The sequence below is a fragment of the Hippoglossus stenolepis genome, chromosome 10 (genome assembly GCF_022539355.2).
Source record: "Hippoglossus stenolepis isolate QCI-W04-F060 chromosome 10, HSTE1.2, whole genome shotgun sequence".
In the NCBI taxonomy this organism is placed as follows: Eukaryota; Metazoa; Chordata; class Actinopteri; order Pleuronectiformes; family Pleuronectidae; genus Hippoglossus; species Hippoglossus stenolepis.
In genome coordinates, this window is record NC_061492.1 from 26,085,101 (window position 1) to 26,109,231 (window position 24,131).

The 24,131-nt window shown below is 41.6% G+C and overlaps 1 pseudogene; it reads right to left on the reverse strand.

The window, feature by feature from the left end:
- The window catches only part of LOC118116754, a 42,688-nt pseudogene extending 22,609 nt beyond the window's left edge, over positions 1-20,079 (reverse strand).
- Positions 20,080-24,131: the final 4,052 nt, after the last annotated feature.

A 24,131-nucleotide genomic window follows, 5' to 3' on the forward strand; every position in this document is an offset into this window, starting at 1 on the left:
GCTGGTGAAAGCAAACAAATCATTGAAAACAAAATAACAAAATAAACTGTAGTGGAAAACTATTTTGTAGTTGAAAAGTAACTTTTTGTATACCTGTCTGAGACTTTTATGACCCGAACTGTTTGTGACCTGAAACCTATATGACCTTTCTAAATACCTTTATGACCTTTCTATTACTTATTGACTGTCCAAGAACCTAATTTTCGTCTGCTTTATCTTCAAAGGAAACATATGCAAATCAGTTTCCTGTGTCTTAATTCCTGTGACCTGATGTTGCCAGCCTGTCAAAACATACAGGCATCAAGTGGGACTCGGGAAAACTTAGCTTAATAAAAGCACATGCAGTTCATGCGGAGAAGATAATTAAACATGGAGAAAAGAAGAAGAAGAAAAGAGAGACTGATCTCCATAAAGCCTCACTGACAATGTTCAGAGGTACATCGCGGACGCAATAGAGGAAGATTTCAAGGACGAAGGGGAGACCGCATGTGGAATGATGATCCAGACATTTGTTTTCACTGTGGAGAGAAGGGACATTGGGCAAAAAAATAATTGTCCGAAGAAACAGCAACCTTACAAGGCTGATAGAACCAAGGCGGGGATGGAGGAGAGGGAGGAACCAGCATCTTTGAACAGAGAACGAGACTGTGAGGAACACATCAAGAGGGTGAATGCACCACACCAACACAAACACTTAATAGAGAAGTAAAAGATTTTTTAGAAAAGAAAGACAAACTACTGATATCAGATGCTTATGCACATTCTGTCATCAAGAATAATATGTTTGACACACCTCCTAAAATGAGGATGATTTGTTAGATCTGTGTTGGATTCAGGAAACACCGTGGTTGAAAAATTCACGACTCCCTTAATATGTAGTGATAGCATCACAGAAAAATTCAAGTGTTCATTTTTGCTATCATCATGTTGTCCAATTATTTTGATTCACATCCATCAACACAAGACACATTCAGTCACACTAAGAACAGACACCACATATATTCATCCAGAAGATTTACACTGCACTGCACACATACACGAAGGGAAAGATGCAGGTTTTGAAAAAAGATGGTTTAGAGAAAGTTGTAAAGAAAGTTGTTTGAGAGAGAAGCTAACTCTAAGTTACATGTTCTGGAATGAACATAGATGTGCTGTAATTTTACTCAAACCAGAAAATAAGTCACCCTCTCAGTTCCTTCACAGATGTTCAGAGGATGCTTTCCTTTATGTCTTGCTGTCAAAACACAAAAATTATAAAGATTTGGTTCCGTGGATAAAAAAATGGTTCAATGCTGACATTTGGAAAAAAAGACATCAGATCCTGTGGTTCAACACAGGGGTAAATGGTCTGTCCATCATATGTCTGTGTCCTGTTTTGATGAGATGCTGCATCGCATCGAACCGTTCATACAGAATGGAAGGACCCACAGCAGCTTGGTCAGTTTGCAAGAGAGACTTGACTTTGAGAGTCTGCAAAGCAGCGAGGGCACATTGTACGCTAAGGAGATTGGAACGGAGGGGTTGGGTGCCAGACAACAGTTAGAGGGGCCAGGGGCAAGGGGAGGTTGTGCTCTGAACTCTCAAGTAATGCTCAGTAAACATCAGTATTGATTGTGACTCAAACTTTTAAAAATTGGATGATAAGAAGTGAGTAAACCACCAGAAATAGCTGCGCGTCATAATTGTGGTGCCCCCTCATGCACTGGCTGTGCGTGGTCGGAGCAGCGGCTCTGCATACCCCCACCGCATCCATGCACAGAGCATTAACAAGAACTGAGGAAACATTATCATAAGTCTCATAAATTTGAAATGAGGAAACACCAAAGGCAGCTAAATAAAGAAAGATGATAGAAAATGTCCCTGAACAGCATCAAAGCTAATTTGGCTGATTCTGACTCTTCACCAGTGATGTCATTTGAAACCCAGACCACTGATGATGAAACATAAACGGACCAAATCAAGGCTCCTTTTTGGGTTGAATTGGCTCAGGCCTCTCAGCTTTCACCCTCAGCTGTTAAATACCTTCCCAGAGCCACAAGGGCAAAGCTGTTGCATTGTGAGGCCTTTAATGAAGTGTTTTCAGATGGAAAGGCCTTTCAGACTGTCCAACGCTTCTATCAACCCCCCTTAAGTCCAGACTTAAACTCATTTCAGATCAGTGGTGGCTTGTCAATATGGGGCGCTGGGGCATAGCCCCCTCCAACATCCTGAGAAATAGGCCTATTTAAAAATTAAACATAATTTAATTAGATAATAATAATTTACTTGTATAATGCACCTAGTAGACCGTACTGAGCATTCAGTAGAAATTGTTTTCAAATTTTATTTGGTCAATTTCTGTCCAAATACATATACTTCCTGATGTGAGGTGCTGTCAAAATCAGAGTGAATGTAAGTTCTTAAACTTTTGTCAACCACAGGACCTGGGCTGCTCTTTAATTGGTTGCTGCAGATTTTCCACGGGACGCAGCTCTCTGCGCCCCAGACACACTTTTATTTACAGCGTCACTGAGTTTCTACCGCTGCAAGCTGACCGGCAAAGATATGGTGACTTCAAGGGGAACTGCGGTGTTCAATCGAAGAAAACGTGAGCTTGGTCCGGATCGACCTGATATATAGATTCAGCAGCCAGCTTAAGAGAACTACCTAAGACTTGTCCAGGCCCACACCACCCTTCCTAAATTGCCCATCCCATTAATTTTTCCTTTCCTGTGTTTAATGAAGCTGTGATATATATATACATATATATATATATATATTTGGCCAGCCATATCCCACTCTTATACCACCCCTGATGATAATGGCTCAATAACTGTTTCCCTTTAATTTGCTACATGAGCAATGGCTGGAGACCCACAGGCCCTTGCTCTGTGGATATTTCACAGTAACCTAATTTGCACTTGCTGCATGTAATGCACACCAATGTACAGAGGGAGGGGAGGTAGCTGTACAGGTCAGTGGCAGGCTTCTGCATAGATGGGGGTACTGAAAAGGGGGTTCTCTTTGCATCACAAAATGGGCACCTCAAGGGGTTAGGGGGCAAAGGCAACAGCGAGGCCACCCCAGCAAGTAACGAGGTGTTGCTAGACCTGCTTTTCAGAGTCGAATTACATCAGAGCTCATGAGAGCCATTGTAAACACGAATATACTGGTTGCCAAAATGGTATTTGAGAGAAAACAATAATACTCCTATACAAAAATGATGTAAAAAAGGCATAGATACAGAGTTTTTTTACTTTCTGAAATCTGATTTAACATTTTATTATCCTCTATAAAGCTAAATTTGTAATACACTTAAACATATTGCTACTCAGCAAGCAGTCACATTGTTGAGATCCACAAAACAATATTTACATTCTAGTATTTTAATTCTAGTCAAGATTCTAAGTTTAAAGGAAAGGTGCATTAAACAGCTAAATACTATTCCTAAAGGCTAAATTTAAAAGACGTTTTATTTTCAAAATGTTTAAATGAAGGAAGCATGATACCTGAATTTTCATCATTGGTATCACACAGAATTAATAGATAATAATACAAAATACTGTAATTCTTACTTTAGTGCAAAAAATCCGACTGAGGGTAAAACGTGAGTAAACGGGGGTAGCCTGTTTTAATGCATAATTTACATAGAGAATTAAAATAACAATGAACAAAAAAAGGACAACAATTATTCTCACCTCCAAATGTATTAGTCCAGGTGCATAGTTTTGGTTTAGATTTTTCTCTATCTCAAAAAAATAAAAAATGCCTTGCACCTCCATTTCGGGGAACAGGTGCGCAGGAGAGGGACGAGTAGATCAAAACCTGTGAAAGAGCACTGTCTATATTGCAATCAGTGATTTATTATGCTACGTTTCGGTACTTCAATACTACCTAATACCGAAACATCGTAAAAGCCTGTTTTAAAGCATAATTCTCATTCATGATTATAATAACAATTGGCAGGCTGCCTCTGTTGGGTGGGTTGCCTCTGCTGAAATGTGTCCTTTTGTGTTGATTGTACTAAAATGACTGTGGAAACTAATTTCCCCCAGGGGACAGTAAAGTCTAAGTCTAATGAATCACTGATTGCAAGTTGCAACCGTGTGCGTGAGTTCTTTCACAAGATTTATACCTACCTTCCTCTTGATACAGTGAGATGAATTAAATTTAGTTTGTGGTGCTTGCAGGATTACAAGATCAACTTTAATGAGTACACCTCTAGATGTGTTCACAGAGAAGCCAGTGGGATATCCTGAGTAAATGAACCTTTAAAATGTCTTTTTCCAGACATCTGATGCGACCCCTTAAGGTAATGCAGGTATTTTTATTTCTGTTAATATGGTGAGTGTGTGTTTTATCTTAACACAAAAAAACTTTTTGCCTGGGCTTCCAAACAGTGTCAGAGCTGGTAGTCCAGATGCCTGAGAAATCACAGAGTCCCTCTCTGTGAACTGTTGGTGCCATTTCAGGCATGCTGTTTATTTTCACCGTTTCACACAAGAATTTTAATTTATTTTATCATCCTTTCATTTTTCTCAGTAATGCTGACTGTTGTTTAAGGATACGCCTCCACCCCCCTGACAATTACTGTGTCAGGAAGCGTGATCTTAAACATCTGCAGCCACTGGGGGAGATTTAACTGCATCCTGTAAACACATCCATATGAACCAATGTTATGTAGCCTATAGAGCTGCATACAAACCACTCATCTCTGTCATCACAGTGGGGAATAATGTCACCTGTTCTACTGATAGACTGATGATGATTTAACACTGTGAATCAATAAATAATAGTGTAAGACAAGATCGTCTTGTAAATAGTATTGTTGCTAGTAACAATAAAACATACTTACCTCCAGGTTGTAATTAATCCGCAGACAACACCTCTTGTGCAATTTTTCTGCAGGTTTTTGTATTTGCCAAGTCACAGCTGAAGACTCGGTCTAGATTAGCATTCTTAGCTGGGAAATACCTCCCTGTTACATTGTGACTATTTTTGTGGCAATGCCTTTGGAGTACGTCTTTGTTTAAGGTCTGAGCCTATCCTATAAGAGCGACTCAGCCAAACACACATGGGCAGTGTCAGCCATAATTAGTTTTGACAGGGGCATTTAGTGGTTGTAATTCAAATCTAATTCAGAACATCTTAACCCTGAAGTCTGTCAAGACGCTTGAAATGCACTGGAACATTCATGGTCCCAATCAGATCTGCATTTGTGTGGCAGCACGCTGATGTGTCAACAAAGCCAGTTAGAAAAACAGAAACAGACAACTCATTTACAGTACAGAGCGAAATTGGTTCGAGGCAGCAGAATGTGCACTGTTTAAGTCCTTCCACACACAAAAAGCAAGATAAATACTGAAAATCTGCTTTAGATTTTGGGCCTGCCACAATTATTACATTTACTGCACAAGCCTTTTTTAGTGTCATACTTTTTTAGGTCTGAACTAATCTATAATATAACAAAACATCATCATCAGATGTGAAGAAGAAAAAAACAAAGGTTTCCACTTTAAAGTCAAATATTGATTTAGATTACATCATTTTGCTTTTGTTTCGGTTTCTGTAATCCTCCTTGTCTGACTCAAAGAGGTGACAGATATGCCCCTTCATTTCAAATAAGTGCATTTACTGTCTACTTTGAACAATAACTTGTAAACAATAAAAGTTTGCCACTGTACTTATCGTGGTTACATCTGATTGTGGATTATAATTACAACTAGATACTCATATATACCATTAGCAATATCGCTATCATTGCAATTGTTAGTATTTTTATTTTGTTGACGTGCTCTGCTACAGGCAGCATTTGTTGCACTTCTGTACATCCTATAGAGGGATGCCTCTCATGTGACTCTCAATGTTTTTTTTGTCTTTTCCCCCTGTAATAGGTGTTTATCCTTACTCTTGCTGAGGGTTAAGGGCAGAGGATGACACAACCTGTTAAGCCCTATGAGACAAATTGTGATTTTTGAATATGGGCTGTAAAAATAAAATTTGATTGATCGATGATTCATACAAAGGTAAGGAAGCAACGATAGACGTTTTTTGATTGAAAACCTCTTTTAGACCTGCACCTTGTTTTACATTTGCTGTTGTTGATGATACATTTTAACTGCACACCACAACAACAATTTTACTATGTCAGACCTTTCAACATGGCACAAGTTTTAACTCAATTCTGTCATCATAATAAAACAACTACAGGTTACACACACATACACACACACACACACAAGTTTTAAATTCATTAATGAAAGCAGTCTGGTAAATGCATCACTTAATTAATCTCTTTTCTGCACAAAGAAAAAAGTGTCATCTCAGTCTATAAAAATAGACTGGTTGTTATAATGAAAATTAGAGAAATATGAATAGATGTAAAGATGTTTATCAGCACCATTTAATAACAATATTTTCTGAAAGTACAAGATATGTATTGTGACATTTTACAAATAAATGAACTTTGACATATTCGAACTGTGTATTTGACATAAGCATCTTAGAAGAATAAGCACTCACATCTACTTTTGGTAAAACATATTCAATATTCAAAATTTTATTAGACCAAATACTTAATATGATTATTTTTCTGAAATCTTCATTACATTCTAACCATAAATCTGCACATAATCAATGATTTACAGATTCACATGGTCTTTAGAATGTCTGTCTTTTTTAATAACACCCTGCTTCAAAGCAGTCATGCGTTGCCAACAAAATTATCATCATTCAGTGAAGAAAAATCATCTGCCAGAGACTACTTGTAATTTTCTTTAAAGTGAAATCAGTATGCAAAGATTTGAAGAGCAGGGGAAAGCCAGCTGTCAGAGAGCATGCATTTAAACCTGTGTATTTGTATTTCTCCCATAATATAACACTTCTGTTAAGTGACACATGATTGATGATGCAGGGGTTGAGGTGGCTTTCCTAACCCCCCTAAGTGCTCTAACAATAAATTAGAGCTTTTATCATTGTAACATGTCTATTACAAGATGTGGTAATGGCCCCTCGTTTTATCAAATTATTTGTGTGTCTGAATAATTTTCAAAAATGATTGAACGTGCAGTGCCCATTCACAATACACTTAGAGGTGTTTATGGCTTACTTTGTGAAATGGCAGTAATTGCTTAATTGCTCATCTGTTAGTGGCTGTGTTTTCAGAGTAAAACGTACCGTATGACTTTTGATGAGTTTCAGTGGAATTATCCAAAGTAAAACCAAATGTTCACTGTGAGGTTTTAATTGCTAAGTTGAAAACGCAAGTGGGTTCGTAGGATTTTTTTTTTTACAGTGCACATATGATACCCTATTCAAGCTCGTAAAAAATGATCAGATCTAAAGGAAGAACACATCAAAGAAAAGTAAAGTAATTTACAGTTACATCTCTGGCTTTGTATGGTTTATCCCAGCAACAATATGATATGGTACAGCAAGTCATACTGTACTTCCAACCCAGATTTGCTTTGAGAAGTGAAAAAAGGAGAAAAAGTTTGCAATAAGTATAGGTGTCGGCTCTTCATGCTCAAGCAGTTCTCTGGGTACAGTGATCTGCATGCCAACCGTTCTATACTCTTTGTTATTAAGCAGGTCCAAGCAAAACATAAAGGGATAGTGTGTTTTTAATATGAGTAATGCATTAACCTGCTAAGGAAAAGTTCATGTTAAACGAATGGGCTCAGACAGAACAAGATTTATGGCGATGGCTACAGAAATTATGCTTTTCTTCCCCCAAAGGCACTTTAATTGTGTAATTATTGCCAGCTGCTTTTCATTTGTGGTTGCTGTTAATTAGAGCCTGGGGTCTGCAGTTCAAGTGCTTGGTCTCTCTCTCTCGCTCTCTCTCTCTCTCTCTCTCTCTCTCTCTCTCTCTCTCTCTCTCTGATAAGTCCAGTTGTCCTGGGGCAGCAGCGCCAGCCTGAGATGATTAGCCAAATCCTCAGCAAAATTCATTTGTTATTCAAGCTTTACCCAGCAGCCTCCCACTGGGCCAGAGAAAGAACCCCGGAGCCAAACTTTTTCCACCTCCTCCACTGCTTATCCCTCCAACTCATCATCTACAATTGTCCTCAAATAAGAAGCATCAATATTTGTGTTTGTTTTCCTTATGAGGCACACAAATACAGGGAAAACATATCAGAAGAGTGGAGCCAAGCAGCCCAGGCAACTGAAAATCGGAATTAATTCACATTTCACATTAGATTCCATCAAGCAAGAAGTGCTGGGGTAGATGTGGAGGTGGATGCATTTACAGCATAAGTTTTAATCTTCTGCCACCATTAAAGGACTTTAATGAAAAAGGGTTAAAGCCTTAGGATCAGTTACAGTATTTAATCAATATCGCTTTTCCTTTGAGGTCACAGGGGGAGCTGAAGCCAATCCCGGATGACATTGGAAAAGAGGCAGTGTACACTCTGGATAGATTGCCAGCATATCGCAAGTCAATCAAATTTTATTTGTATAGGCCATATTCACAAATCACAATTTGCCTCTAAGGGCTTGACAAGGAGTGACACCCTCAGCCCTTTACCCTCGACAAGAGTAAGTCCAAACTACCCAAAAAAACTTTAAATCAAGGAAAATAAACATAGAATCCTCATAGAGAGCTGCAAGTGCGCGATCCCAATGGACAGAGGTGCAATAGAGAAAAACTGAGAAAATCTGAAAAACAACAATAATTACAACATTCATGAGAAAATACAGTGTCTTGCTTAAATGGAGAGATGTATCAATGTTAAAAGTAACCATACAAAAGAAAGTTTCTGAGAGAGATGATGGTAATTGTAACTAGACTTTCAAACAACTATGAGCAGGCCCTTGCCTGGCGAGAGTGGGGAAGTGATGCTGGCGCACAGAATCGACTGGAAGTGGATAAGCTAGCGGATGTTTGCATGTCAGAATGTCCATGAACGCACCTCGTAGGAATATAAAAGCAGATATTTAGGCTAAAAAGAGGGTGTAAATGACCTCGTTTCGAATGTTTCAAATGCCGGGGCTTGCGGACACTCGGATCACAACCACACAGTATGGAGGCATATTATGTTTTTTTCAGTTGTTTTATTACGTCAGAAGATGGACTGACCATTGACTTCAATTGTATTGGATTCTGCAGCAACAAAGTTTACCCGTGAGACTCCATAAGTGTTTTTTCGACTCAAACACTTCACCCACTCCTCCATCGGCATAGTGGTGAGTAGATAATGAGTCGATTTTCATTTTTAGGTGAACTATCCACAGTATGGCGTCACCAGCGTCTAACAGCTTCCCCGACCAGTTTAGAGGTGGATTGTGGTAAAAGCTAGGCTAGACATTTTCTGTTATAGTTAGGGGCCGCTATGACTATTGTTGAATATCATCATATGGATCTGTTCAGGGCAAGACCTTTGTAGTAAATGTGAAGTTTGAGGCAGATTGGACAATAAACATGGACGTTATAAGCGCTTCAATCACCGAAATTTTTCGCCATGCCACGGCCACGCCCCCTAACAAAAAGTCATCGAAAATAAAAAATTTGGTCAAAAGTCCATAACATGACATATATCAAATGTGAAGTTGATTGAATGAAATTGCACTGTTGCAGGGGTAGAATTTTGTAGCACGCATGAAAACACCAAAAATGTAACCAAATTTGCATGTTCAATCCAAAATGTCTTCATGTTGGGTGTGGCAAAGAGTAGCATGAGGAATTTTTGTGCATCTTGGCATGATACCAATGTGATACCACGTGTGCCAAATTTCATTTCTCTAGGTGAAAATAAATGAATAAGAAGACCCAGTGAAAATATGTAGGGGGCGTTATCGAGGCCATTTGTGGACACATTAAAATGCGTACATTTCACCAGACCTAATGCGCCTGCAAAATTTGCTGAATTTTTCCGTGTTTAGGGACCCAAAAAGGCAATTAATTTATCAGAAGAAGAATTGGAGCAATTCCAATAGGGTCCTTGCAGCGGTTGTTGCTCGGGCCCTAATAGTAATAATAATAATCAAAGCAATTCCAAAAGGACCCACGCACTGTTAGTGTGCGGGCCCTCATGATAGCGGTATTGCCAGTAATGGTAGTATATGTGAGTAAACATATTGTAGATCCAAGCAATCTAGTTGTATTAATGGATCATGATCGTGGTGGCTGCTGACCACGATATTATAACGATTTGATTTTAACTGTTGATTCAGGAGATTCTTCTGTCCTAGTGCTCCTAGACCTGACGGCCGCTTTCTACACGGTCGATCACACAATCCTAATATCATGTCTGGAAAACTTTGTAGGGATTAAAGGTACGGCACTCAGGTGGTTTGAGTCTTACTTAACAGATAGGAGTTTCTCTGTCCACCTGGGTGACTACTCCTCTCGGAAGGCCCCCCTTACATATGGGGTACCTCAAGGATCCGTTCTAGGCCCTGTCCTTTTCTCCCTATATATGCTGCCCCTAGCATAATTTTTTGAAAAATATAAAGTCTCCTTTCACTGCTTTGCAGACGACATTCAAATATACTTGCCCCTGAACCATAAAACTAAGACATCACTGCAGCCCCTGCTTGACTGCTTAAATTACATAAAATCATGGACGGATTAAAACGTCCTCAAATTAAACAACAATAAGAATCAGAACTGCAAGATGTGGTCAATCTTGGGCCTTTGGCTCCTAATACTCACTCCACTGTAAAGAGTCTTGGTGTTCTTTTTGACAAGGATTTTAATTTTGAAAAGCAAATTTCCTCAGTAGTCAGACGTTGCTTTTTTCAACTGCGACAAATAGCCAAGGTAAAGGCCTACCTCCCACAAAAAGACCTAGAGAGAGTTATCCATGCGTTCATAACCTCCCGTCTTGATTATTGTAATTCCCTGTATGTAGGCTTAGACAAATCCTCCATTAAACGCCTGCAGCTATTCCAAAATGCTGCTGCTCGCCTGCTGACTAGGAAAAAAAAGAGAGACCATATCACACCCATGTTGCGCCCCCTACACTGGCTTCCTGTTTGTCACAGGATGGTTTTTAAAATCGTACTTTTAACTTTTAAATCTCTTAACGGACTGGCACCGTCTTACTTACCCGAACTTCTCTTTATGCACACTCCAGTTAGGAAACTGAGATCAGCCACTCAATTGCTCCTTGACAAACCTCAGACAAGGCTACTAACCAGAGGTGATCACGCCTTCGCAGTAGCCGCCCCAAACCTGTTGAACAACCTACCACTTCACATTAGATCTGCCCCGTCTTTAACACACTTTAAATCACTACTAAAAACACACCTGTTCTCATAGGCTTTCTCCTCGAGTTGAGTACGTTTCATCGCAGCTGATTTTATTTATCTTATCGTATATCTTATATTTTATTTTATTTAAATTTTTATTAATTTTACATTAATAATTGCATTTTATTACTTGCACTATGATGTATTATGTTTTTACTGTCCTTTTGTTGTACCATTACACCTGTAAAGCACTTTGGTCAACCAAGTTGTTTTAAATGTGTTATAGAAATAAAACTGACATTGACATTGACCATGGACTATGATTACAACAAGACTGCTTGATATACAATATTTCTCCTCAGATACTCGACCATTACCGACAATAATCCATCAATTCATTGACCTTCCATTATGCTACAAAGTGTTTATTCTAATCAATGCTGCTAAAACCCTTATCTTTCTGATGTTCTCCTTTACACGTGGCATCTATTGCACTTCTGTCCGTCCTGGGAGAGGGATCCCTCACATGTGGCTCTCTCTGAGGTTTCTACCTTCTTTTTACCCTGTTAAAAGGGTTTTTTTGTAGTTTTTCCTTACTCTTGTTGAGGGTTAAGGGCAGAGGATGTCACACCTTGTTAAAGCCCTATGAGACAAATTGTGATTCGTGAATATGGGCTATAAAAATAAAATTGGATTGATTGATGATCAGAGGCTATCACAATCAGCTGTGATCCGGAATCTGCAATAATGAAGCAGAAGAATTATGTGGAATGAGTACAATGTAATGAGAATTTCCATGTATAATGAAAGATAAATATATATATCCCACATTAAGGGAGATACGAGACTCCAGCTCTCTTTGCTTGCAGGTATATTAGAACTGTACACAGGTTATTGTAAGCCGTAACCCAGGGGCGGCTCCTGGCATAGGACTAGGGCGCAAAATGCAGAGAGGGTGCCACAAGAGGCTGATTTATCATGATGTGATACATGCAATGTTAACCAATGCAGTAACGTCAAACCATCATCCTCTAATCCTGGGGACACAGAGGAGGCAGAAGCGCCGCGAAGCTCCACGAAAAGCTGTCCACCTCCTTTCCGCGCCCATGTTAATCAATTGGGCTGTTCACACCGGCAGCGAAGCGCCGGAAAGCGCCGGGAAGCGTCGCGGCCGGCTCGAGATCAGTGTTGGTTTCGGGGTCTCGGGGTCTGTTCTATTTTTTTCGCTGACCACGAGCGAATTGGGCCGGAAAACACACTGAAATTCCCATACTTCTGATTTCCCCGCTGTTCTCTTGGAGTTTCAGTTTCCCAGATTTTTCCTCCCACATGATGAAATTTCCCCATCTTTAATTATGTACTTATTCCACACATTTGTCAGTTGTGTCTAAACAGACAGACACACACAAGCACACATATATGCTGCCCCTAGCATAAAGTTTTGAAAAATATAATGTCTCCTTTCACTGCTTTGCAGACGACATTCAAATATACTTGCCCCTGAACCATAAAACTAAGACATCACTGCAGCCCCTGCTTGACTGCTTAAATTACATAAAATCATGGATGGGTTAAAACTTCCTCAAATTAAACAACAATAAGACTGAGGTTATCATATTTGGACAATCAGAACTGCAAGTTGTGGACAATCTTGGGCCTACAATCTATTGTGGGGGGGACCTTGCGTAGGTGAGTCACCTACCTAATTTTTTTGTTAACTTGTTTTATTAACTAATGAATGTAACCTCTGGAGTGAAGGAAGGAATTTGCATTTGTGTGTGTGGGGGTTGGGCACTTCCAGTTTTGCGTGTGTATGTTGGGGGGCCTGGGGGCACTCATTGGTAGCTGGAACAGGCTTACATGTCTCAACGCCGACTTGTTCACTGACATTATAAAAAATCCAGTTACTAAAATAAGCAATCCTCCTAACTCAGCTGAGCTCTAATAATAAAACACATTATAACAGTCTAGGGCTGCACAATTATGGCCAAAATCATAATCACGATTATTTTGATCAATATTGAGATCACGATTATTTATCACGATTATTCATTAATTTTAGGGACAACATATTTTTATTGCACTTTCACGTTTAAATGAACAAGAACACTGCTTCCACTTCCATTGTTGTGCTACATTCTGGCTAATGTACAAATCTTTGCATCAGACTGGTCCTTATCACAGTGCATCTTGTAGAAGGAAAATATAAATAAAATAGTATCAACACTTTTTACCCAAAATTAAATCAACAGAGCACTGCTTTCACTTCCATGTTGTGCTACATTCCAGCTAATGTACACGTCTTTGCATCAAAATAAAACTTATACGGTTCTTATTCACCTGAAGCAAAATATAAATACAAATTTTACCCAAAATAAAGGGCTAACTAAAAATAAATATGCCATCACAGAATGCAACCAAATGAAAACAATTCCGGCCTATGCAGAAAAGGCAATAACAAGGTGTTAGGCCTACAGGTTTTTGGCAAGAAGCACCAGCCTGTCGACATTTTTCTGGCTTGAGAGATGAGCGAAGGCAGGTCACTACATTTCCCCTCTCTGAGGGGGAACTTGTGGCCGGAATTCAAAAGTACTTTTTTGCCAGCTTTGAGAGTCGTGGGTACTGTCTCTGGTGTTCCCTCCACCAGTCCAGAGGGTCCTCCTCACTGTCAAGGTTGGCACACTGTATGTAAGACTGTAGCTCAGAGGCTACAGCTTGTTGTTCCTGGTGGGGAGAGGATCTTGGTGTGGTTCCCTCAGCGGTCTTGAACAAGCTCCCCAAGGTCTTCTTTTTCTTTGAAGTGCTGGGTGCATCCTCTGCAGCCTCAACGTGGGGATCAGTTGGGCCCATCTCCTTGAAAAGAGTATGGTAAATAAAATATGAATGTAATCTAATGAAACATATTTAACATCCATATCCAGAAAGTAGATTACAGCACATTAAATCACTTGATTTCATAGCACATTTTAATCCACTTCATTTCATTAATTTATAATAAATTCTGTATGTAATCACAATAATTACTAACCATGCTCGCAGACGCAGCCATCTCAGAAGTAAGTCTGGCTTGGATTGGTCCAACCCTGTCTACACTAACGTATCTCAGCCTGAACCGTGGATCAAGAGCAGAGGCCATGTCAAGCAGTTCTTCTGTCCCAGGATCCTTGTATTTTTCATCCAGGTAGCTCAGGATTTTGGTCTTGATGGTGGTTGTTAGGCCTGGATCATCATCGTTCACTTTCAGGATAGAGGAGCTGAAAAGGTGGAGGACTGGCTTGACAAAGGAAACACTGACATACTTCTCACTGGAAAGCGCATCAGTAAACTCAGTCAGAGGGCGGAGGGATTTGTTGATGGCTTCCAGTACGTCAGTGTCCTGCCATGTTGGGATGAGGTGTCGGGCCTTTCTGTCAGTGGACAAGACTTGAGAGATGGCCCTCTGCTGCTCCAAGACTCTTGTTATCATTGCCTGCCTTGATCCCCACCTTGTGGGGCACTCAGTCTTCAGTGCATGCTCTGGAAGCTTCGGCTCCTTTTGTGCCTGTGCTAGCTCCTTTTTACGCCTCCAGCTGTAGGAGAAACTGCTCACGAGCTTTTTGCAGATCCCCACTGCACGGTCAATCCGAGGATCTCTCATTGCATTCTCTAAAAAAGAACATGAGAGTCATATGTAAAATTAAAACACAGAATAAAACCTTATATACACTCTTCCTTTTGAATGTTTTATTTTCACGTGTTCTTTTAAGATGTTTTCTTTTTTATTATTGATCTTACTCACCTATTGCTAGATGGAGCCTGTGGCCAAAGCACTGGAGCCTAGTCCATTTATTCAGAGAAGCTGCCTTGATGACGTTAGATCCGTTGTCTGTTGTAATGCAGACAAGTCTCTCCTCCTGCAAGCTCCAAGAGGCCATCGCTTCCCTCAGTCCCTGGGCAATCGACTCTCCTGTGTGGTCTTGTGGGAAAAATGACGTCTGCAAGCATCGACTCTTCATTGCAAAATTACCGTCGATGTAGTGAATTGTCAGGGACATGTACGGCTCCATTGTTCTGCTTGACCATAGGTCAGTCGTAGTCGCAAAATACTCTGTGACATCCCTTTGTATTCCCCCCCCCAACGTTTTTCATACAGTGCACGTAATGCCCCTTTGGAGAAATAATTGCGCGAGGATCACGTATCTCTTGTCTAGTGTCTTGACCATTTTCTGAAGCCTTCATTGCTCACAGTATTTATTGGACACATGTCTTTGGCCAAATGAAATGCGATTGCATCTGTTATTTCAGTGTTCTTTGGGAGGTGGATGGATGCGCTGTCGCGCTATGCAGGGTCGCTGTTATGGTTTTCTGGGTTGACGTTGGACATGGACGGAGATTCAGTGAGGTAACGTTAGCTTTGGCCTTAATGCATTCGTCGTACTGTGGTTTGTGGTGATTTTTCAGGTGGTTGAACAAGTTAGTTGTATTGCTATGCGGCGCAGACACAACTCTAACGCACTCTGTGCATATGATTTGTTCTTGGTTAACATCACTTGCCCTAAATCCCAAAAACTTCCAGACAACGGATGATGATCCTTTTCGAGGGACTAGCTCCTCGCCTTCTGCTCCTGACATTTGATTTACCTTTCACACGACACCCATGACCGTCTGCTCTCTGTTCTGTTGTCTGTCTCTCTACTCTTCTACTAATACCGGAGTCGACTGCAGACAGAACTTTTTTTGAGGCTGCTGCTGCAGGGTGCGCGCATGACACCTCCCATCTCGTTCTCCCCCTGGTGGTTGGCCGACTGTTAGTTGAGGAAGCGCTTGATTTGATATGTAGCAGAGCATGCATTTTAAACGTCAATATCGCTGACGATCATGCTCATTTAATTGTGGCAGCCAAAATTGTGATCGCGATTAAAATTCGATTAATTGTGCAGCCCTATAACAGTCCAACATTAAAATGTTAACCAGTCCGTTACTGTATATATATTGGTTGCACAGACATACATATATATATATATATATATATACACACACTGCTCAGAAAAAGTAAGGTAACACTTAAATCACACCTTAGCTCTCGATGAACGAATTAGTTAAAAATCTTTTGTTGTATACATTGTAGAGACAAAATGATGTAACAACGGTCAACGGAAACCAAAATCATGCCCAGAGTACACACTGAGGCCGGGCATTGTCCTACAACAGGAGGAACCCAAGACCCGCTGCACCAGCGTAGGGTCTGACAATCGCTCTGAGGATTTAATCCCGGTACCTAACAGCAGTCAGGCTACCTTTGGCTATGACATGGAGGTCTGTGCAACCCTGGGGCTGGAGTGTGGTAGTGGAGCAGGTCGGTGAGGTAGGAGGGGGCCTGGTTATGGAGGGGTAATATGATCACAGCAGCGGGAGTGGCTGAGCAGGTGAGGAGCAGAGCTCTGGATGTGCTGTAGTTTATTTAGTACTTTGGATGATGTGCCATAGAGAATACTGTTGCAATCGTCGATTCTGAAGGTGATGAAAGCGTGGATCAAAGTTTCAGCAGCAGAGGAGGAGAGTGATGGGCGGAGACAGGCTATGTTTTTTAGGTGGAAAAAGGCAGTTCTGGTGATTTGGTTAACATGGTTTCGAAGGAGAGGTTGCTATCAAACATGACTCCGAGGTTGCGGATGTGTGGGGAGGGAGAAAGAATGGAGTTGTCGATGGTGAGGCAGAAGTTGTGACTGGTTTAAGTGAGGGATTGGGACAGATGATGATCATGTCCGATTTGTCACAGTTTAGTTCGAGGAAGTTGATTTGCATCCATGATTTAATGTCAGTGGAATGAGTTGCAGAGGTGATGGATTTAGTGGAGATGGAGAGCTGGACGTCATCTGCTTAGCAGTGGAAGTGGAGACAATGTTAACGTATGATATTACCTAGTTGGAGCCAGTAGAGGATGAACAGGAGAGGACCAAGCACCGAACCCTGGGGGACGCCTTGGGAAAGAGGAGCAGTGGAGGAGGTGCAGTTGTGGATATTGATGAACTGTTGTCAGTTTGTAAGATATGATTTAAGCCAGGAGAGAGCAGTACCGGTGATGTTGAGGGAGGATTTGAGGTGGGAAAGACATTTTTTGTGGTTGATGATGTCGAAAGCTGCAGTGAGGTCGAGGAGAATGAGGATGTTGAGGTGACCCGAGTCTGAGGAGAGGAGGAAGTCGTTTGTGACTTTGAGGAGGGCTGTTTCTGTGCTGTGCTGTGCTGTGAGCGGAAACCGGATTCAAATGGCTCGAACAGATCGTTGGAGATGAGGTGAGCTTTGAGTTGTGAGGCGACAACACGTTCCAGTATTTTGGACAGAAAGGGAAGTTTGGAGATGGGCCGGAAATTGCTCATGGTGTCGGGGTCAAGTCCAGGTTTTTTGAGGATGGGGGTGACAGCAGCCAGTTTTAGTGTATTGGTTACTGAACCGAAGCTGATGGACGAGTTAATGATTACTGTGATGAGATGGCTGGGAGACAGTCCTTGACAAGATTGGATGGGATGGAGTCCAGGATACAAGTGGAGCTTCTCATTCCTACCGTGAAGTTGGACTCCATCGGGGGACACAGGGGAGAACTGAGAAAGGGGCTGAGGGGTGGAAGAAGGGGGGGCAGGTGGAGCAACTGAGAGGGCTGGGGAGGTTTTCAGGTTGCTCTAAATGGTATCAATTTTTGTTTGGAAAAATGAAAGGAAAGACTTGCACTTGCTCACTGTGAAGGATTTGGAGGTGTTGTCCCTGGGATTGAGGATTTTGTTTATTGTGGAGAAGAGAGCCTTGGGGTTGGAGGAACCATAGTTTATGAGGTGTGAGTAGTAGGTGGACCGGGCTGAGATAAGAGCATCTTTATATTGTTGAAGGTAGCCGGTGTGAGCTTGGAGATGGACTGTTAAACCAGTTTTCTTGCAGTCTTTCAAGCTGGCGCCTATGGGATTCCATTTGATGGAGTTCAGGAGTATACCATGGAGCTGAGTGTGTGAATGAGACAGTTCAGGCTTTAATGGGAGCCAGCTGATCAAGACAGGAGGAGAGTGGGTCATTGTAGTAGTTGACAAGATTGGAGGGATTATCAGACAGCGGGGGAGGGGAGGCAGACATTGTACTGGCGAGAGAGGCTGAAAGAGTTGTGGGGGAGATAGATTTAAGATTTCTGAAGGATATATTGCGCTTGTCTTTTGGGATTGGGAGAGGGATGTCAATGTCCATGGTGATTGCCAGGTGGTCAGAGATATTGAGGTTGAGGCGATGTATTGTGAGACCAGTAGAACAGACCAAATACAGGATGTGACCTGTGAGTGGAGAAGTTTATGTGTTGCGTGAAGTTGAAGCAATGCAGCAGTTCCAGGAATTCTGTGGCAGATTTACAGTCAGTGTTATCAATGTGGATGTTAAAATCTCCTAGGAGGAGAACGGAAGGTGAGATGGCACATAGCTGGGTCAGAAAATCAGAGAAGTCAGAGAGAAAGGAGGGGTTGGCTTGGGGGGGGCAGTAGATAACAGCAGTTTGTTGTGGTGATGTAATGAGGAAGTTTGGGTGCGACAGGATCATAGGGATGGGATGGAATTAGGGGACGTGAAGTTGTACCAAGAGCTGGGTGTCCGTGAAAGGAGAAGCGATGAGCGTCCCAGGAGTATCCACTGGATGATCCACAGCATAACAGCTGCAAGACGGTGGCCTTTCTGGCAAGACAGTCCGGTGAGGAGGAGCTGCAGGCCGGAGGGGCCACCAGCCAGTTAGCCTGACAATCCTGCCTGGAGAATGGAGGTCAGTCTGGTGATGTGGTGGCTAGCGGAGAATACCAACCCAAGCAGGCTAACCGCGCCGGGATGGAAAGATCCCGGCAGGATAAGAAGGTGGGCTCGTGCCGGCTAGCAATGCGGCAGGCAGGGATGAGAAGATTGACCGCTCCGGCAGCAGGAAAACGATGCAGCGCCGCGAACCAAACCCGAGTCCCGGAGCCAATAAGGAGGTAACTTTTGGCACATGGAAACAGCGAGCTGATCTGGTGATGCTATTTGTGTAGTTTGGATAATAGACGGTAGCATTTAGCCGCAAACACGTAGCTCAACTTTATCGCCTAATTTCAGTGATAAAGGGCAGAACTAAGGATCAGGATCAGGTATGGAGTGGCAGCCAAAAGTGCACCAGCATCCGCCATCTTGTAAGTAATCTGCTGGGAGTCATTTTGTAGGGCTCTGGCGGTGCTCCTCCTGTTCCTCTTCGCACAAAGGAGCAGATACTGGAAGTAACATGACCAGAGCAGAATTTATTTAACATTTCGGATGGTGTTGTAGAGTCTGACAGCAGTGGGAATGAAGGACCTGCGAAAGCGTTTCTTCTCGCACTGTGGGTGGAGTAGTCTGCTGCTGAAAGAGCTGCTAAGGGCCCCCACGCTGTCATGTAGGGGGTGAGAGGTGTCATAAATAGTCTGCTGCACACTCCAAAGGACCTCAGTCTCCTCAGCAGATGGAGACGACTCTTTCCCTTCTTGTATCCTAGATGTAAACCTGTATGGTCTGGGGCGACCTCATGCGAAAGTCTATCACCATCTCCCTTGTCATGGTGGCGTTGATGGAAAGGTGATTCAGTTCACAAAAGTGGACAAAGTCAGTGTTGATCCCCCTTTACTCCAGTTTGTTGCCCTGCGATACACGACCAACGATGGCTGTGTCATCAGAGAACTTCTGGATATGACAGCTGTCTGTGTTGTGTCTGAAGTCTGATGTGTATATGGTGAACAGGAAAGGAGAAAGCACTGTCCCTTGTGGGGCTCCTGTGCTGCAAACTACCACATCCGACACACAGTCATGAAGCCTCACATACTGTGGTCTGTCGGTGAGGTAGTCGATGGTCCATGCATCGATGGTCCATGCAGCCAGGTATGGATTTATGGTGGGCATAGAGTCAGGGAAGGAGGGCAGGGGGCTGGCAGGCCATGGAGCAGACTGATGGTTAACAGGCTAGATGTTAGCATCCTGAGACTGAGACTTGGGCAAGGAAAGTGTTCAGTCTTTTCTCGACCACACTAAGATATGGGACAAAGTGACTCACTCAAGGTCTCTCTTTAAACCAGGTCTGAAGGGCAGAAATCATCCTGAGGAGGACAGTTCGCAGCTGGGAGCCCGAACAGGTCAGCTCATCCACCACCCCCTCAAATTCACAAACCTTGTGAAAAAAAGGGCGAAGCTCTGCTGGGTACATGTTTTGTTCAGTTCGTACCGTCACAGAATGTAGAGCAGGAGGACCCAACTCAGAAGTCACAGGTTCAGGTGAAGAAACAAAGATTGTCCTGTAATGCAGGCCGATTTCAATACATAGAAAAATAAGTGCAGAAGAAAAGAAGGGTTCATAATTCAAAATCAAAATAATCTAAACACAAAAAGTCTAAAGAACGGGAACACAACTGATAGGGAACCAGACAAACAAGACAAACTGACAAAGACCAAGAGAAGCACAGAGACTTATATTCACAAGGGAAGCAGGAATATATGCCAAATCTTAATCTTAATAAAAATAATAGGCAAGAGCTAATCAAATAAACAAAAGAAGGATAACTCTAGGAACTACAATGTGCCAGATTAAACGTTCTGTAACACAAGAACATGGATGGGACTTTCATTCATGAGCCACAAAATGAGTTAATTTACAGGTATAATTTACCTCATATCTTTAAATTTTACAATTCTGCCCAATGTCTCTGTGAATTGAGATAACTATATATATGAATTATGATGCACCCTATGTCAAATCTGAATAATAATATGCCATACATCGAAAAATGGTAAATAGTCTGTATATATATATAGTGCTTCTCTGGTTTTGATGACCACTCAAAGCGCTTAACAGTGAAGTTTTTGACACATATCACACATACATTCTTTGTGCAGCACAGCCTTCAGGGGCAATTTGGGGTTCCCAAAGACACTTGGGCATGTGGAATGGGAAAGACTGGGATTGAACCCCGACCTTCTGGTTAAAAGACGACCCCGCTCAATAGCCTAAGCCCCAGCCGCCTCGAATAAACAACATTGAAAAACTTGTCAAGTCAAAATTTAAGGAAAACCGGTGACACAAACAACTAGCCTTCCACGTTTCCTTTTCAGTTTACAGAGTCTCTGTGAAGGGCGCAAACCAAAATCAAAATGACTTGTGCTGGAGCTGTACTAAGTGCTAATATTTCTCTATGTGTGCTCTGGGCTCTGGCCAGCCAAATGGTAAAACACCACTAAGCAAAAGTAAGCATCCCACCAGCCTTTAAAGTTTCACAAGTGAATATGAATGCTTTTTTCCCTCTCACAAGACACTATCCTTTTGGCACTCAAAAGGAAAACTAAAGGATGAAAACATTTCTGGAGACATTGGCATCACACAGGCTTCCCAGCAAGCTTTGAGTTTATGCATGTGGGTTTGTGTGATTGTGTGTGAAAGAGTTGACAGGTCTGACAGGGGCTTGATATTTTACTCATGGAAATGATGCCCTCACCCAGCCATCAGTGTCACATAGTCTCACTGGGTGTCCATCACAGGCTTTGTAAGGAATAAAAAAACAAAATGTGGAAGAAACATGTTATAAAAAGGATGTTTTTCATGTTTGGAGTGCCCAGCCGATTGGCCTGTCAGCGGGGGAAGTGATGAGACACACATGTGATTACCTATGCATTAAGGAAGATGATAAGGGCCTTGCAGCTTAGGAATGCTTCAAAATAGCTGTGGAACAAGGCAGCCTTGTATTGAATAGTAGAGGACTGTTTAGTTGAAGCTTATGTATTCCAGCTTTCATAATGCTGGATGAGATACCTCTGATTGAAATTGTTGAGTAATGCACCAAAACAAATATTTTGAATTGCGAGGCTCTCAGCTCACTTTGCTTTCCTGAACTATAAAAAGCAGCTCAACTGTCAGAACATTTTTGTTGAGGAAATTGCAACTCAGTGTTGATATTGTGCTGATGGTCACAAATCAATCAATGTATGTGAAACACTGAGATGTGTAAAAATACTTTGAGTTCACTATGAAACTTGTGGGTCAGAGGACGTCAGTTTAGTAGGTGGTCTTTCAGTGTGAACTAGAACACATTTACATTAACTTTGGTAAAATAATGTGGGCACATGAATTCTTACCCACCTCTAAATGTTGTCTGATTGATCAGATCTCAATTGCATCCCCAGTGCATCTTAGATTGTTCACATCTGCACTTAAAGGTTCAGTGTGTAACAATTCGTACAATTTAGATGATTACACACTAGTGAAAACATTAGTAGGATAATATTATATTCAATTTATGCCAATAGATGCCTTTCATCCAAATCTTACACACTGAACCTAAGATCTGTCCACAGGTGATTGGAACACCTGAGATGGATTTGATACCAGGTCTGAACAGGGCCATAGTTGAAGTTAAAAGCAGTTATTGTCATATGTACCCTCCCTGTACAATGAAATTCTTTCTTTGCCTTCCACTATGAATACCGTTAAGAGTTAAACAAATATCAAAGAAAAATATAAAAATATATTAAGAGTAAAAGATATAAGCATGTTATATACAGTAAAACATCTGTGCAATGTAGTATAATAGACAGTAGTGTAGATTTTGTTATGGTAGAGTAGTCCAGCCAGTTCAGCTCATTGTTTATTCATTCTGAATATTTGGTTTCTGTTAAGAATATTTGTTTCTCTGTTTGTGTTTTAAATTAGGATCAACTTTAGTTGATAAATGCATTTGTTTAACTTAATATATTTTCATTCAAATATTTGTTTCGTTGTTGCTTGTTTGCCTTGATTTCTAATCCTTGTTTTCTTTGAGGTTCCCTTCCTAGTTGAGGCTGGTGCTCATGAATGCCTGCACATGAATGCCACATCTCCACCAGATGGTTTCAATGTGGACTAAACCATGTAGGAATGAGGAATAGGGGGATGGGAGCCAATGGTTTTCTTTTGTATTTTCTCTTTCACCCAGCCTTAATTAATATTAACTCTAGCCTTAATAATTTGTTGTAGAGTTATTGTACTCTTTAATGTATTAATTTAAAGACACATTTTAACATATTTAAATGCTTTTGTTTGAGGTTGATGCTCAGTTTTGTGTATCGATGCCATGTATCTTTATCTTGTGAGAAAGTTCCTGGACTTCTGGTCTAATTGTTGCACTTCCATTCTCCCAGACTGACTGCTCACATCCTCAGTTTAAATGGTTATGGTTTTATATTATGCTTTTCTAGACTTGATGACCACTCAAAGCTCTTTACAGTACAGTTTTACATTCACCCATTCACACACACATTCACACAGTGCATCTATTAGCAGCACTTTGTTGTTCTATGACGGGCAATTTGGGGTTCAGCATCTTGCCCAAGGACACTTCAGCATGCAGATGGGGAAGACTAGGGATTGAACTGCCAACCTTCAGGTTGGAGGATGACCGCTCTACCCCTCAGCCACAGCCACCCCAAAGGGTTTAAAGGGTTGAAACATCAATCCCTAACAGACCCCCAGCAATTTGAAGCTGCTCACTCTCTCAACCTCAGGCCCACAGATGATCAGCAGCCGATGAGTTCTCCTCTCCTTTCTCGTGTCCACGATCATCTCATTGTTCTACTCACACCATGTCACCAGACTTGCCACCTCACTCACATGTTGTTTTAACATTGCCAGAAATGACTCATCAGCAGATTTCAGGAGTATTGTCCTTTTGAGAGGCGTATGTGAACACTGTGTAGAGCATGGGGCACAGTGTGGAGTTGAATCCAAGGTTTCCAAACAGTTTGTTAGTGAGCTTGTTGGGGATGACTGTATTAAAAGCAGAGCTGTAGTCTATGAAAAGCATCCTGAAGTAGGCGTCTATTTTTTCTAGGTGGGAGAGGGCTATGTGAAGGGCTGCAGAGAGGTACTTCTATTAGGGCGGTAGGCGTACTGCAAGGAGTGCAGCGTCTCAGGTATAGTGCTCTGAATGTGG